Source organism: Haemorhous mexicanus, chromosome 21 (genome assembly GCF_027477595.1).
Source record: "Haemorhous mexicanus isolate bHaeMex1 chromosome 21, bHaeMex1.pri, whole genome shotgun sequence".
NCBI classification, from domain to species: Eukaryota; Metazoa; Chordata; class Aves; order Passeriformes; family Fringillidae; genus Haemorhous; species Haemorhous mexicanus.
Genome location: NC_082361.1, coordinates 3,437,105 through 3,449,439, shown reverse-complemented (window position 1 = coordinate 3,449,439; position 12,335 = coordinate 3,437,105). Strand labels below are relative to the sequence as shown.

The 12,335-nt window shown below is 46.3% G+C and overlaps 1 protein-coding gene across 3 annotated transcripts in view; it reads right to left on the bottom strand.

The window, feature by feature from the left end:
- The window catches only part of BRD3 (bromodomain containing 3), a 39,247-nt gene extending 30,326 nt beyond the window's left edge, over nt 1-8,921 (bottom strand). The window contains exon 1 of one of the 3 annotated variants that reach the window (XM_059864886.1): nt 8,905-8,921. The gene's annotated coding sequence lies outside the window, so the exon portion shown is untranslated. Of the gene's footprint in view, nt 1-6,414; nt 6,563-8,904 lie in introns of those variants that run through there. The other 2 variants (XM_059864887.1, XM_059864885.1) reach the window with 2 other exon arrangements.
- Nucleotides 8,922-12,335: the final 3,414 nt, after the last annotated feature.

Sequence of the window (12,335 nt, the reverse complement as noted above, 5' to 3'; positions counted from 1 at the left end):
ACAGGAAGATCACCTCTTCTTTACAAAACTAAGTACAAAAAGTATGCTGAGCAAAGTATAAAATACAGAGCCCTTGCAAATAGCACTTAATTCCTCTGAATTAGCTATTGAAAAGGTTGTTTCCTGCTTTGTGGAGCTAAGAACCTACACTGCAGTTCTCCCTTACACCATCAGTTCTGCAAGGCCATATATCAGCTTTATTAATATGATTTACAAGTGCTACAGATGTTCTCCTTAGGGGCAGCTCCATGCAAACATCGACAGACTTCTAATAAAGAGACCCAGATCCATCTGTTAAATTGTTTGAAGCATATCACTGTACAGAGCAGAACCAAAGTGATTCATTAGAGAAAATATCTTCATCAACAACCTCCCCTGTACACTTCTTGTGCTCTGACACTTTCTCCTACTTAACTTTTAAATCTGTTTTTATGTATTTAAATGATTAAAGTTACTATTTTGAAACAGAACAGATTCCTTTCAGGACAAAAAGCATTACAAGTGTAGTAAAAATGGATGAGCTGCCACTGGTTTAAATTATGCTCTGGGTTTACAACTACAGCACTGCACCTTTCCCATGCAAAGTCCACCTAAAATCAATACACGACAATCAAGTCAGTTTAAGGGGATGAAGGATGAAATGAAAGGGATTGAATTACCATGACATAAATATACTGCTGGTTAGCTGAGCCACAGTAACGTTAGAGCTGCTGATGGGGCAGGGGAAGAGCCCCCACACACCAAGGGAATTACTGCAGCTCTGCAGGCAGAGCAGCCACTTGTTACAGCAGTCACCCTCCCATTTAAGACCACCACTCATCCCCTGTGCACACTCCCACCAGCCTGGCTTTATCTGTTTCCAAAGCAATTGAAGTGCCCTGTGTTTGAACAAGCACATTGTCCCAGAATAACTCCGTGTGTTAACTTAAAGCAAACACAGCCACACAAGTACAAAAGGCTCTATGGGGTCTACTACTTCCGATGAAAAGTGATTTTGCTAAGGTTGGGTAGATCCATAAACTTGCTCAGCTATGCAAGGAAGTTCCAGGTCAGCTGAGGTGTGAACAAACTGTGGTAGTTAAGCTGCTGTCGCTCCCTCAGAGAGCATCAAAGCAGTTTCTGAGCTTGAATGAAACCCCCAAACAGTCTGCAAAAAAAAAAAAGGAAAAATTTGGATCTTAAAGTCTATTACCCCTCCCTATGCAGGGAGCAGAGGCTGCTGATTCAGGAAAATGGGGGAAGGTGCTCCCAACTGCCTCAGACCCCCAAGGAACAATGCTGAGGGCAGATGGACAGAAGGACACAGCCTCCCCAGCACAGCTCCTGCTGAGAGCACCCACGGCTTAGAGCACACAAGCCCTAAGCTGCTCAGAGCTCCTGCATATGGATGAAGCTCAAGTCCAAGGAAATATGACCATGACAGTGTGGACACAAGTATCCCAGTTGATTGCCATGTGGCTTTCCTGCCCAGGAAAGGAATACACTTTCAGCACACTGGCTGATCCATAATACTCCCACTCACTCAGGCAAGCTCCAGGGGAAACTCAGAGGAACATTCCCTCTCTCTTCACTGAAGTACTGCACTTCAACATTATTTCACAGACCCTGAGCACGACTGTAGCAGCAACAGAAAAGCTGTAAAAAGTAATGCTTTCCAGGAAGGAACAGCAAAAAGCAATGCTTTCCAAGAAGGAACAGCAAAAAGCAATGCTTTCCAGGAAGGAGCAGCATTCTCCACTAAACTCAGACAATTCTTACACACATGCTCCGTTTACCACTTTCACTACAGCTCACAGCACACCACAGTTCCTAAACCAGCCTTGGTAAGCAAAAAGGCAGCTACATCCTACAGCCCCTCCCAGCAAAAAGCTCTGGACTGCAAACTCTGCACTTGCTTATAGCCAAACCAATGGACCAGGGCAGTTTTAGAAAATAGATTTATCTCAGCATGGCCATATCGAAGGGTTTTGAGAAAGGGAGATCCCCAACCAGGCACCCTCTGTGATGTTACACAAGGATGAGCTGGGCAGTTGAAAAGACAAAGTACCAGCAGGAGAAATGTGCATTCTCTTCAACCCAAGCAGGGTTTGGTTACTGCAGGAGAGTCAGCCACAATGAAGAACATCTCAGCCTGTATGTCTGTGCCAGTGCATGCTCTCATGGATGTCAGTGCAGCTGTGTCAGGAAAGCTCTCCAAGTGTAAACTTCAAGAGTGGAACAGCAATCCTTTCCTGCCCCTGCTTCTCTCTCTTTAAAGGCAGGAGCAAACAGGATTATTCCCAAAGCAGACCAGTGTCAATCACATCCGAGTCCAAACCTCAGGGTTTGACAATAAATGGGATCAGTGCAGACAGGGAAATTTCTTCCAGATTGGTCCCTCAAGCACAGAAATTTTACCTCAGATTGTTTTTGCTACACCTGTTGCAATGTTAGTGGAGAGGAGAAAACCCTGCTCCCAGGAAAGAAGAAAAGCAAACTCCTCTGACCAGGTCATCCACACTGCTGAAACCCTTCCAAATATGACAACATCTGCTGAAAAGAGACCAAGGCCTTTCCAGGTGCATAAGGAACCCAAACTAGAGGGGAGTAGTTTCTTCAGTCAGTATCTAATCAAGAAGGGAAAAGGACTACTAGAAAACACAGCACATTACAGAGAATTTCTGCACTGCTCTCCAGAAGAATTTACATTCTTCCAACACTGGCTGTAGCAACAAGTGGGTTAAAGAGTTAGTGTGCCACAAAGTTTTTCACCTCCAACAAGGACTAAGGATTGACAAAACAACCCTGATATTGCAATAAGATCCTGTGGAATGAAAAGCTGGAGATGCACAGACCCTTCCAAAATGTCCTGACAGCTCACTGAGCAGCACAGCACACAATGGCTCCCTCCCAACTCCCACAACTCCACTGCTTGCAACAGGGCTCTGGGCTACTACTAAAGAATAATGTGGCAAATTGAAATAAAACCAAATCCAAAAAACACAACACCACATACAAAACAAAACATATGGCTCATGGTAATGATTGGAAGCCCACTGAGGATTAATGAATTTTGCAAATTAGCAAAGAAGGAGCAACCCGGATTAAAGAGAAACAATCAACAACACTGAGATGCAAAACACTCTCTGTTCATTTATTTAGCAAAGTGTAGTTCTGCCTGTGCTGAAAGCACCTGATAGCTTACCAAAGAAGACAGAGTAATATATTTTGTAAAAGTAATTAAGCCTTTGAAATATGAGACCTCAGTACATCACTCAGCTGCTGCCGAGGAGAGGGATTTGACTCCCAAGTTGTTTGTGCTGTCAACAAGAGAGATCAGGCTCCCAGATTACTCCTGGGAGGAGGAGTGAGATTCTAGGAGTGCAGCAGGGCTTGGCTGGAAACCCACACCCCACTGCACAAGTGCCTCCCCTCCAAGGGAAGTGGTAAATATTAAACAGCATCATTCAGAACATGCAGCAGGTAAAAGATGTGCCTGGGAAAACTCTGGGAAGCCCCAGCCCAGCCTGTGCACTGCCTTCAACCTCACAGGGAGAGACCCTCAGGTCAGGCAGGCACCCCTGGCCTGCAAGTGAGGCTTGAGGATACCAAAAACGCCCATTAGACTTGTTCCATCTTAAGAGGTGAGTTTCAAACACACAGTTCTTAACTCAGCAAAGAGGCCTTTGCAAGATTATTGAGAACTGTGATGTGTCACTATACACGGCAGTGCAAAGACACAAGCAGCTATGAAGCCCATAGAAACATTTGCATTTGCAGACACTGACTAATAACAAAAATCAGCCTTCTTTAAAGACAGACAGTGCAAGGGCAAGGCTGCCCAGCATGCTTACTGAGCTGGAACTCAGACTTTAACATGCTTTTCCTCCAAATACTTATTAAACAACAAGAACTAAAGTTTTTGTAAGCACTTTGGTGCTTATATGACACCAGTTTTATTTCCAGAGGCTTAGTTTTTATTTGAAGATAACAGAACAAACACTCCAGAGTCAGCTTTGTAAACACCCCCTCAGACACTTCACATTGCACGTGCATTCTTTCTTAATTTAAACTCTGCATGCATAGGTCACTACAACCAAAAAGCCTTTCACTGCAATAGCTACTGTCTCAGCACTGAAGAGACAATACTGCAATCAAGCTTATGCTGAAGATTGTATAAGACTGTTACCCCCTGCCCAACCCTTTTATTAAACATTGTCTCAAAACACTAAATAAGCACGAGTATTTTTATCCAGTGCAGACTAAAGAGAAAGAAATACACAATCTTAGCATTTCTTCTTTCCAAAAAGGAAGGCTTTGAGGTCTGGAGTTACTCTGTTCCAGCAGGAGCCTCCCAGGGTATTATTAAAAACTCCCCAAACTTCTGTGCTAAAAAAATGAGACAGCCAGGAGTCTGCCAGTGCTGTGATCTGCAGATCAGGAGGCAGGACCTGCATTCACAGAACACTCAGGCAGTTAGGGAGTTGTAAGCAGTACAGATCATGGCTTTTTCTGCTTGTAAAGCAACCAAACTGCTTTGGGGACTTCTTGTTTGTTTTGATCGATGCATATTTATTCTGCACTTGTCACCCAGATCCTGCAGCACATATGGCAGTCACCAAGTCCCCTCTAATACCTTGGCTTAGCACTGTCTGAATTAAAGACAACAGTTTCAGCTTTAAACTAAACTTCCAGTTTCATGGAGACACACCCCCCCAGCACACTCACACTGTACACATTAAAAAAATTAATAAGCATATTAAAAACGTGCTGCTCTATTCCCAGGAAGGAACAGCAGGTGTGCTTTGCTAATTATGTCAGCTCCTAACCTGCTATTATTTACCAGTGTCAGGGAACTCGAGATGTAACAAAAAAAATAAAAAAACCAAACCCCAAGACCTACATATAAAAGTTTGAAATATTAGTGAAGGCATCACATTTGCTCATCCAAACAAGTTTATTTTAGTAACTTTTGGCTCCTGAAGAAATCAACAGAAAGGAACATCCACACACTGGGACTGTCACAGAACATTTATCCTGAACCTGACAGAATACATTCTCCACGTTGTCAAAAGTCAATTGTGGAGAAAACACGTTCGGAATTAACACCCTGCGAGACCCAACCACGTAAAGACGCGCACAGACCCGCGACCTGAACACTACAGCTTTGTTTGAAAGTGAAACCAAGCAGGCTACAAATAATGCTCTATCCCCAGCGCCCAGGGAGGTGCCAAACCCAAACAAGAAGTATAAACGGAGGAGAAGGACGGCTGAGTTTTGAAGTTTTACATTTTATTATCGGTAGCATTATTTATAGCGTGACACTTCTATATATAAATCTGCAATCTGCGTTTCTTTTTACACCTAGAAAGCATATCAAGTTTAGGCAGCGAACCCTTGGGTTTCCATTTATTTGCAAAAGTTTGGTAAACACCGGATATTTACACGAGCTGAGCAGCTGGGTACACACACACACACACATACACAAATAAATGCATGCGGACACGGACAACACGCGAAACGCGCACTTTCCAGCCCATCATCCGCTGCCTGCCCAGACCTTTTTCCAGCTCCCAAGCCAGCGGGGAAATGGCCGGAGCAGGCGGGCGCTGGCCCAGGGCTGGGGCCGCCCCGGGCTCCGCTCCGCGCCCGACACAAACGCGGAGCCCGGGACCCGCGCACCGCCGCCACCGGGGGCTGGAGGCTGCCTAGTCCCCCCCCTTCCTCCGCGCTATTTTTTAAATTTTCTTTTTTTTTTTTTTCCCCCCTCCTCCTCTTTCCTCCCTCTTTTTTTCCCCTCTTTTTTCCTTGTTTTCAAGAGCGCCTGCAGCCCTCCTTTTCTTCGCCCCTAATTTTCCCCTTCAAAAGATGGCGGGCAGAGAGAGCGAGCGAGGGAAAGCGAGCGAGAGAGGGGGAAGAAGAAAAACCAAAAAAAAAAAAAAAAAAAAAAAAAAAAAAAAAAAAAAAGAGAAGAGAAAGAAAGAAAGCAAGCCCGTCCTGCGTTGGGGCGCGGGGCTCGGCGGGGCCGCGGCCGGCCGGGGCGTCTTCGGGCGCTCGGCGAGAAGGGGAGGGGGAGCAGAAGATGGAGAAGAAGCGGCAGAAGAAGAAGAAGAAAAGGGTGGGCAGGAGCGGCGGGGCCGGGAGGAAATCAATGGCCAGGCTGCAGCCAGCCCCGCCGCGCTTTGTTACAATTGTGGCGGCGCACAAAGGCTGCGGGGCCGCGGGGAGCGACGCGGGGCTCTCGCAACAAGAAGGAGCAGAAGAGAGGAGGGGAAAAAAAAAAAAAAAAAAAAAATTCAGCATTGGCCTTTCCCAAGTGGGTTTTGCTTTCCTCCCCCTTCTTCCCCGGCCCCCCTCCCTCCAGAAACCATGGCCCAGTGCTAGCAATGCACACCCAAGCATCTAACAAATAAAGGGAAAGATTAAATAGATTACTTTGCCCCGGCAGCTCCAGCAACGTTTGCCTTACAGTCCCTCCAGTTGCTCTTCTTTTTATCCTCGGCAAGGCAGTATAATAGATGCGCTACAGCGCCCGAGCGCTCATGCGCCGGGGCGCAAGGCCATGTGGGCACCGTAGTCCCGGGCCGGGCCGGGCGAGAGGCGGCGGCTGCAGCCCGCACTACAAGTCCCAGAAGCCGGCGGGTCCCCCCCGGCCCCCCGCGCCCTCCCCGGAGCGGCGGGCAGGGGACGGGAACGGCAGGGGTGATGCCCCGGTCAGCGGGCGGCGGAGCCGCCCAACGCGATGTCCCCGGCGGGGGAAGCGCCTGGCGGGGCTCGGCGAAGGGAACCCGCGACACGGAGCCGCGAGGAGGTGGCGGCGGGCGGGTGTCCCCCGGGCAGACATGGCCGGGGAAAATCCCGGCTTCCCCCGGCCGCCCGCGTCGCGCCTCCCGAGGTACGAGCAGAGCCTGAAAAGTGCGCCTGGAAACGCGCGTGGGACCCACGCGTGCTGCGGGAGGCCGAGCTGGAAATCACAACTGCTCTCGCCCCCTTTTTTTTTTTGTTGTGTTGTTTTGTTTGTATTTTTTTTTTTTAAATCGCGGTTTGCATTGGGTAATGCGCTCTCGCAGGTATTACGCAACAACTAATACGAGCTGCAATAAAAATAGCCCGCCGCCGATGCACGCTGGAGTAGCGAGCGGCCAAAAAAAATCCATCAAGAAAACCCACAGCCCGATGTAGTTTGCACTGGTTGGTGCATTTCATAACATTGTCAACTGCTGAAAACAACAGAAATTAATCTAACGTATACAATAAAAACAATGTGAATTTCACCAGCACACCACCATAAAAGCATCAACAAACATCAGCGCTGTTAAAAACACTTCCAAGTAACAAACACACACACAGCCCATGTCCTAAAGCAAATCCACAACTGCAAACAGAAGTTAAAACAAAAAAAAATGTTATAAGCCAAAATATGATTGAATTGCTGCAGAAAAAAAATATAATAGAGCTATTGGAAAATAAATGAGGGGAACATTTGAGTGCCAATATGGAATAAGGCAGAGTGAGGGGATTTCTCTGTGGACACGTGTGCCAGCAGAGGCTGCCACGCTGCTGGTTCAGACAGCCACATGCTGATGCCAATTAATAAGTCAGTTTATTGTAACCATAAGGTGAAGGCAGTTTTACTAAAAGACCTTATTTCCAGAAGATTAGCTTTAGAAAAAACACAACCAATGGGAGTGAAATTTCTCCAGAGGTATGATATAATCAGAAAGATTCTAGAGGCTTAAGAGAATTCCATTTAGCCAGGCTTGCAGCTGCCTCAGGATGGAACCAATATTGTGCACATGCCTTAGCCAAACTTCCCCAAAAAGGGGCTTTTTGGCACTCAACTTCAAGGCTTGTGCAAATTCAGGAACCAGAAACTTGCTCACAACTCTACCACTCTTGGATACATTTACTAAGGCAGTATTTGGTGTGTCTGCATCAACACTCAAACCCCACTCTGGGTCAGTGTGTGAGACTTGGGCTTCCTTCCTGCCAGCTGACCCTTTTGATTTGACCACCAGGTACCCCAAAGTCACCTCCCCACCCAGAGCACATGGTCTCTGCAGGAGCATAAAGCAAAAGCATGCAAGCAGTAAGAAAAAATTACATTCTGGGTCTGCTTAAGGAGAACCACCACAGTTCACGAGCTGGTGTTCACAAACCTGATTGCCAAAAAGAGAGGAAATCCCTTTGGAACACCACCTGAACTCCGCCCTGCCCACAAGTGTCCTGAAGTCCAGATACCTGGAAGTAGGGGGAAGGACTTTGAGCACTTTTTACCATTGTTCTGCTCTAAGCCCATTTTGAAGGCAATCTAAAAGATCACAAGTGTATCAAAGCATTGGAGAGCTGAAGGGAGCCAGGGCAGTTCTTTTAACTGCACTGTCCTGCTCCAGGATGTCCCTAATCCCACATGGATATCCAGAGTAGGAATTCCTGAATGCCATAACATACACAAACACCAAATCATGAGCATGACCAAAGAGCCCCTAAATGAAAACTGCTGCAGCTCTAGGCATGGGGGCTGGGAAAAGTTGGCAGCTGAAGCTTTCCAAGGGAGGGGGCAGGGAGAAATGGGCTAAGTATTCATTATGAACACTTGGAAAAATGGACTCCATGCACTCTAAAGACTTCTTTTCAACTAAATCATAATCTGAAAGCTTGGGTTTTAAAAGTATTTATATTTTAGTTTAAGACAAACTCCTGCAACAAAAGAAGTGTTGGCTGCAATGTGAGACTTGGCAGAGCCACAAGGAACTGAACAGGGGTCTCCTAATGCAAAGTGTTCAGCAACCCCAGCAACAGACACAGCACAACAGCAGAGCAGAGAGAAATTGGGGAGTGCAGGCAGAAAGGCAGAGACAAGAGAAGCCAGAGAGCAGAAACTCTGTGAGAGCATTAAACTCTCTAAGCTAGCAGGGCACTCACCTCACAGTGAATGGGCACAAGTTCAGCATTGGAGTTTGATCCTCACTGCAAATCCACTGTCAGGAGCACAATGATGAAGGGTGCATCAAAACTGCAACCCAAAAGGAGTCTCCAATTACACCTTATCTGCCTTATCTCACCCAGGGTGGGTGTAAGAGAGTTTCATCCCAAATTGTCATGTTCATTATGCAGCAGGCTGAGCAGGCAAAACAATTCACGTGGGAAACTGTCCCCAGAGATTTCACCACTATCAGCTTTCAACCTGGAACACAGCAGTCACTCACACACCTACCTGTAGGTCTGCAGACTTGTGTGCTTGAAGAACCCTGCTGCATCCTCCAAGGGATTAGGAAAGCAAACATATTTTGGGATCCCTAAAGCCTTCTTTATGCAAGGCAGTGAGTTTAGATAATGGTTTAGCCAAACAGGCACAGGCTGACTCAGTTTGAATAAGCCCCTTAGGAGGTACAGTGAAATCAAATCAGAACAATTTAAGCTCAAGTTACCAAAGCCAAAGTAAAAGCACTTCAACCGAGGAAGAGTTGTAATCTTTAAATTAAATTCTGAACTGATTTTGTCACACAGCTTCATGCACAAGATGTAACAGGCTGCCTCTTCTGAGACACCTTAACACCAGCTTTTCCATAAAATAGAAACCTACAGCAGCAGCTCTTTATTTCCTCCTGCTCCCCAAGCTCAGAGGAGCATCCTAGATTCACCCAAAGCTTCTCAATTGCCCTCTGTGGTCTTTTATGCTGTACCTCCAGTTACCCAATTAGTGCCTTGGTAATGAACACCTGCCATGTATTTATTCCTGGCTGTTACAGTACTTTTAACTTGTAATGCCCAGTGGTACCTACATCTTTCTCAGAAGCTTTGTGCACAGGCTTCAAGTAGAAAAATGTTATTTGTGCAAAACCAGAGTGGTTTTTAGGGCTGTTAAGCACTGGCACTTTTTGTCTCTGCTCATGGAGTGTTGAGTGTTTTGAAACCAAGAGGGGATGGAAGCAGAAAAGGAGATACTTTGTGGGACAGATGAGTTTTGGGAGGATGGATCACACTCAGTGCCTTGTGTGACTGTACCCAACAGTATTTAGCAGGAATCAGGGACTGCTGGGAACACCAGTTTTTCTGATCTTTGCCACAGGTATTTCCTGCAAGCTTCTGATTTTTACCTGTGCCTGTTCCACTATCAAACCACAGATTCCCACTGCAAGGGGAGATTGCATGACTCAGATCACTCCAGTGTCAGGCAGAAGGGTGTTGAACACAAGGGGATAAATGCTCTTATTACAACAGAGAGTCATCTTTTCCAATGATCATCTTCAGTGTAGTGGTAGGATTTCCTCGATTGAGTAAGTGTTATTCAGTAAGTTAAGGATGACAGGATTAGGGCAGAGGTTTGAAACAATAATTGCAGTTTGTTCTTCTGTAGTACCTTTCATCTGTGGAATTCACAACAATGCAATAATCCTCCTAACAGCTTTTGTAAGTAAGGAAATATTATGACTCCTGTTTTTCAGCTGAGGAAGCTGAGAGGGAATATGATGATGCAGAGAATCATGGGCAGAGGCAGAATTGGGACTCAGCTCTTCTGACTCATTCTTTGTAGTTCTGAGAGCCTGGACACACCAGTTGGTGAGGCCACCCTGGCTCCTCACTCCCAGGAATGTCAGTGCCTGCAGGGCTTTTGGATCTTCAGTGTTCCCTCTTCATCTGGAGAGGGGTGAGCAGAGCCCCCAGACTGGGAAGCCAGGATGTCTACAAGCCCCAAAAGGCACAGGACTGTGCTGTTTGAAGGGAAGACAGGAAAGAATTGGGCAACCCAAGACCTAAAGGATCTTATATATGTTCACCTGCAAGAAGAGTTTTGATTGTGATCTGAATGGTGCTCTCGAGTCAGCCAATATCCAGTGGAGGGTGCAGAGGAGGTTTAAATAAAGTTCTTCCAGATTGAGTGTTCTCAATCCAGTGAAGCAGAGATGAAGTGCTTCCACTGCAATGGACAGGAAGGGCATGGAGAGCCCACAAAATCATCTGTCTGACTATGATGTGTCTTACCAGGAGGGAGCAAAAAGCTTTATTTGGAAGAGCTGGAGACTGGGATGCACTAGACTAAGATTTATATGTAAGGAAAGAGGCAGAGCAAAGGCTTAAACTGTTGTGAGAGAGAAGGACATGACCACAGAATTTGGGAATGGAAAAGAAACTGCCCAGCCAACATGGCTACATATCTTTGGCCAGAGTTAAGAATGTTCCTTTGGAAATTACCTGCATCTGAGTGGTTTTGTTGGACATTCAGTGTGTGTGAAGACCCAGCACCTGCTGTGAACACAGTGTTTGCACAGGTAAAGCAAGGCTGTGAATAGTGTGTGTTACTGAGCTGGCAGTTTAACCAACAGACCCTGGAACATGCCAGAGCCCTAAAGGATTCCTCTGTGTTTCCTTACTTTTCCTCCTGCCCCCTCACAAAGACTGGAGAGAATGGCAGAGAGATCCTCTAACAGTAACACCTTCGAACATCTTGATCTGTAAATGACAATGAGTAATAAATAGATTTCACTAAAACTATTTCAGGGGTGTGAGTGAATTGCATTGAACTGTCCCCTCACTGTGGCTGCAGCCAAAGAACAAAGCTCCTGATTCACACAAGTGCTGAGAACCTGCTGCTCCAGTTGAAGTGGCTGGGAGAGGCAGGCTGTCATCACGTCTGGCAGTCAGAGCGTGTGTGACTCAGGCTGGGCTCTCAAATCAGCAGCCTCTGTGCATTAACTTGGCTGGGGCTGGCACTGGGGGGAATTTGTGCTGAATGAATAGCACATTGCAGGACTCCAAACCTGCAGGAAGTCTGACCTGCTCTTCAAAATCATGTTTCTTACCAGATCTTTACTAACAAGGGTTTGATACATGCAGTGTTCAATGATCTTACACTGAAATGAGTTCTTCAACTTCTTCCAGGCTCCTCATGCCTGGATTAAGTGTTTGTACACATCCCTCCCAGGGCAGGAAGATTCCAATCCTACCTGCTCTCCACTGGGCTAAGATTTCCTAGCTTTAAATGAACAAATGTTGGCAATGATGCAAGCAAGGCTTAGACTGTAGTGGGGGAGGTAGAAATATCATCCTGGAAAAGGTTCAGTGTTTGTTTTTAAATCCCAGAAGAAACATATGAATGTGATGTATCTGGGATTTAGGGGGAAAAAAAAAAACAGAGCAGAATGTTAGGAACCACCCAGAAACAGCTCTGTGTCAGGGATCAGCTGCTCTTTAGAAGCCTAAAAGATGCAGCAGGTCTCTCCTGAGTTCTTCCTCCCTGTTTCTGGAGCAGAGTGTAACACACAGAGAGTCTGTTCTGCACTTCCTCTGTCTGCTGAGGGGCCCAAGCAAATAAAAATGTGAGCTGAGATCGCTAATTGTGCCAAAACATAAAC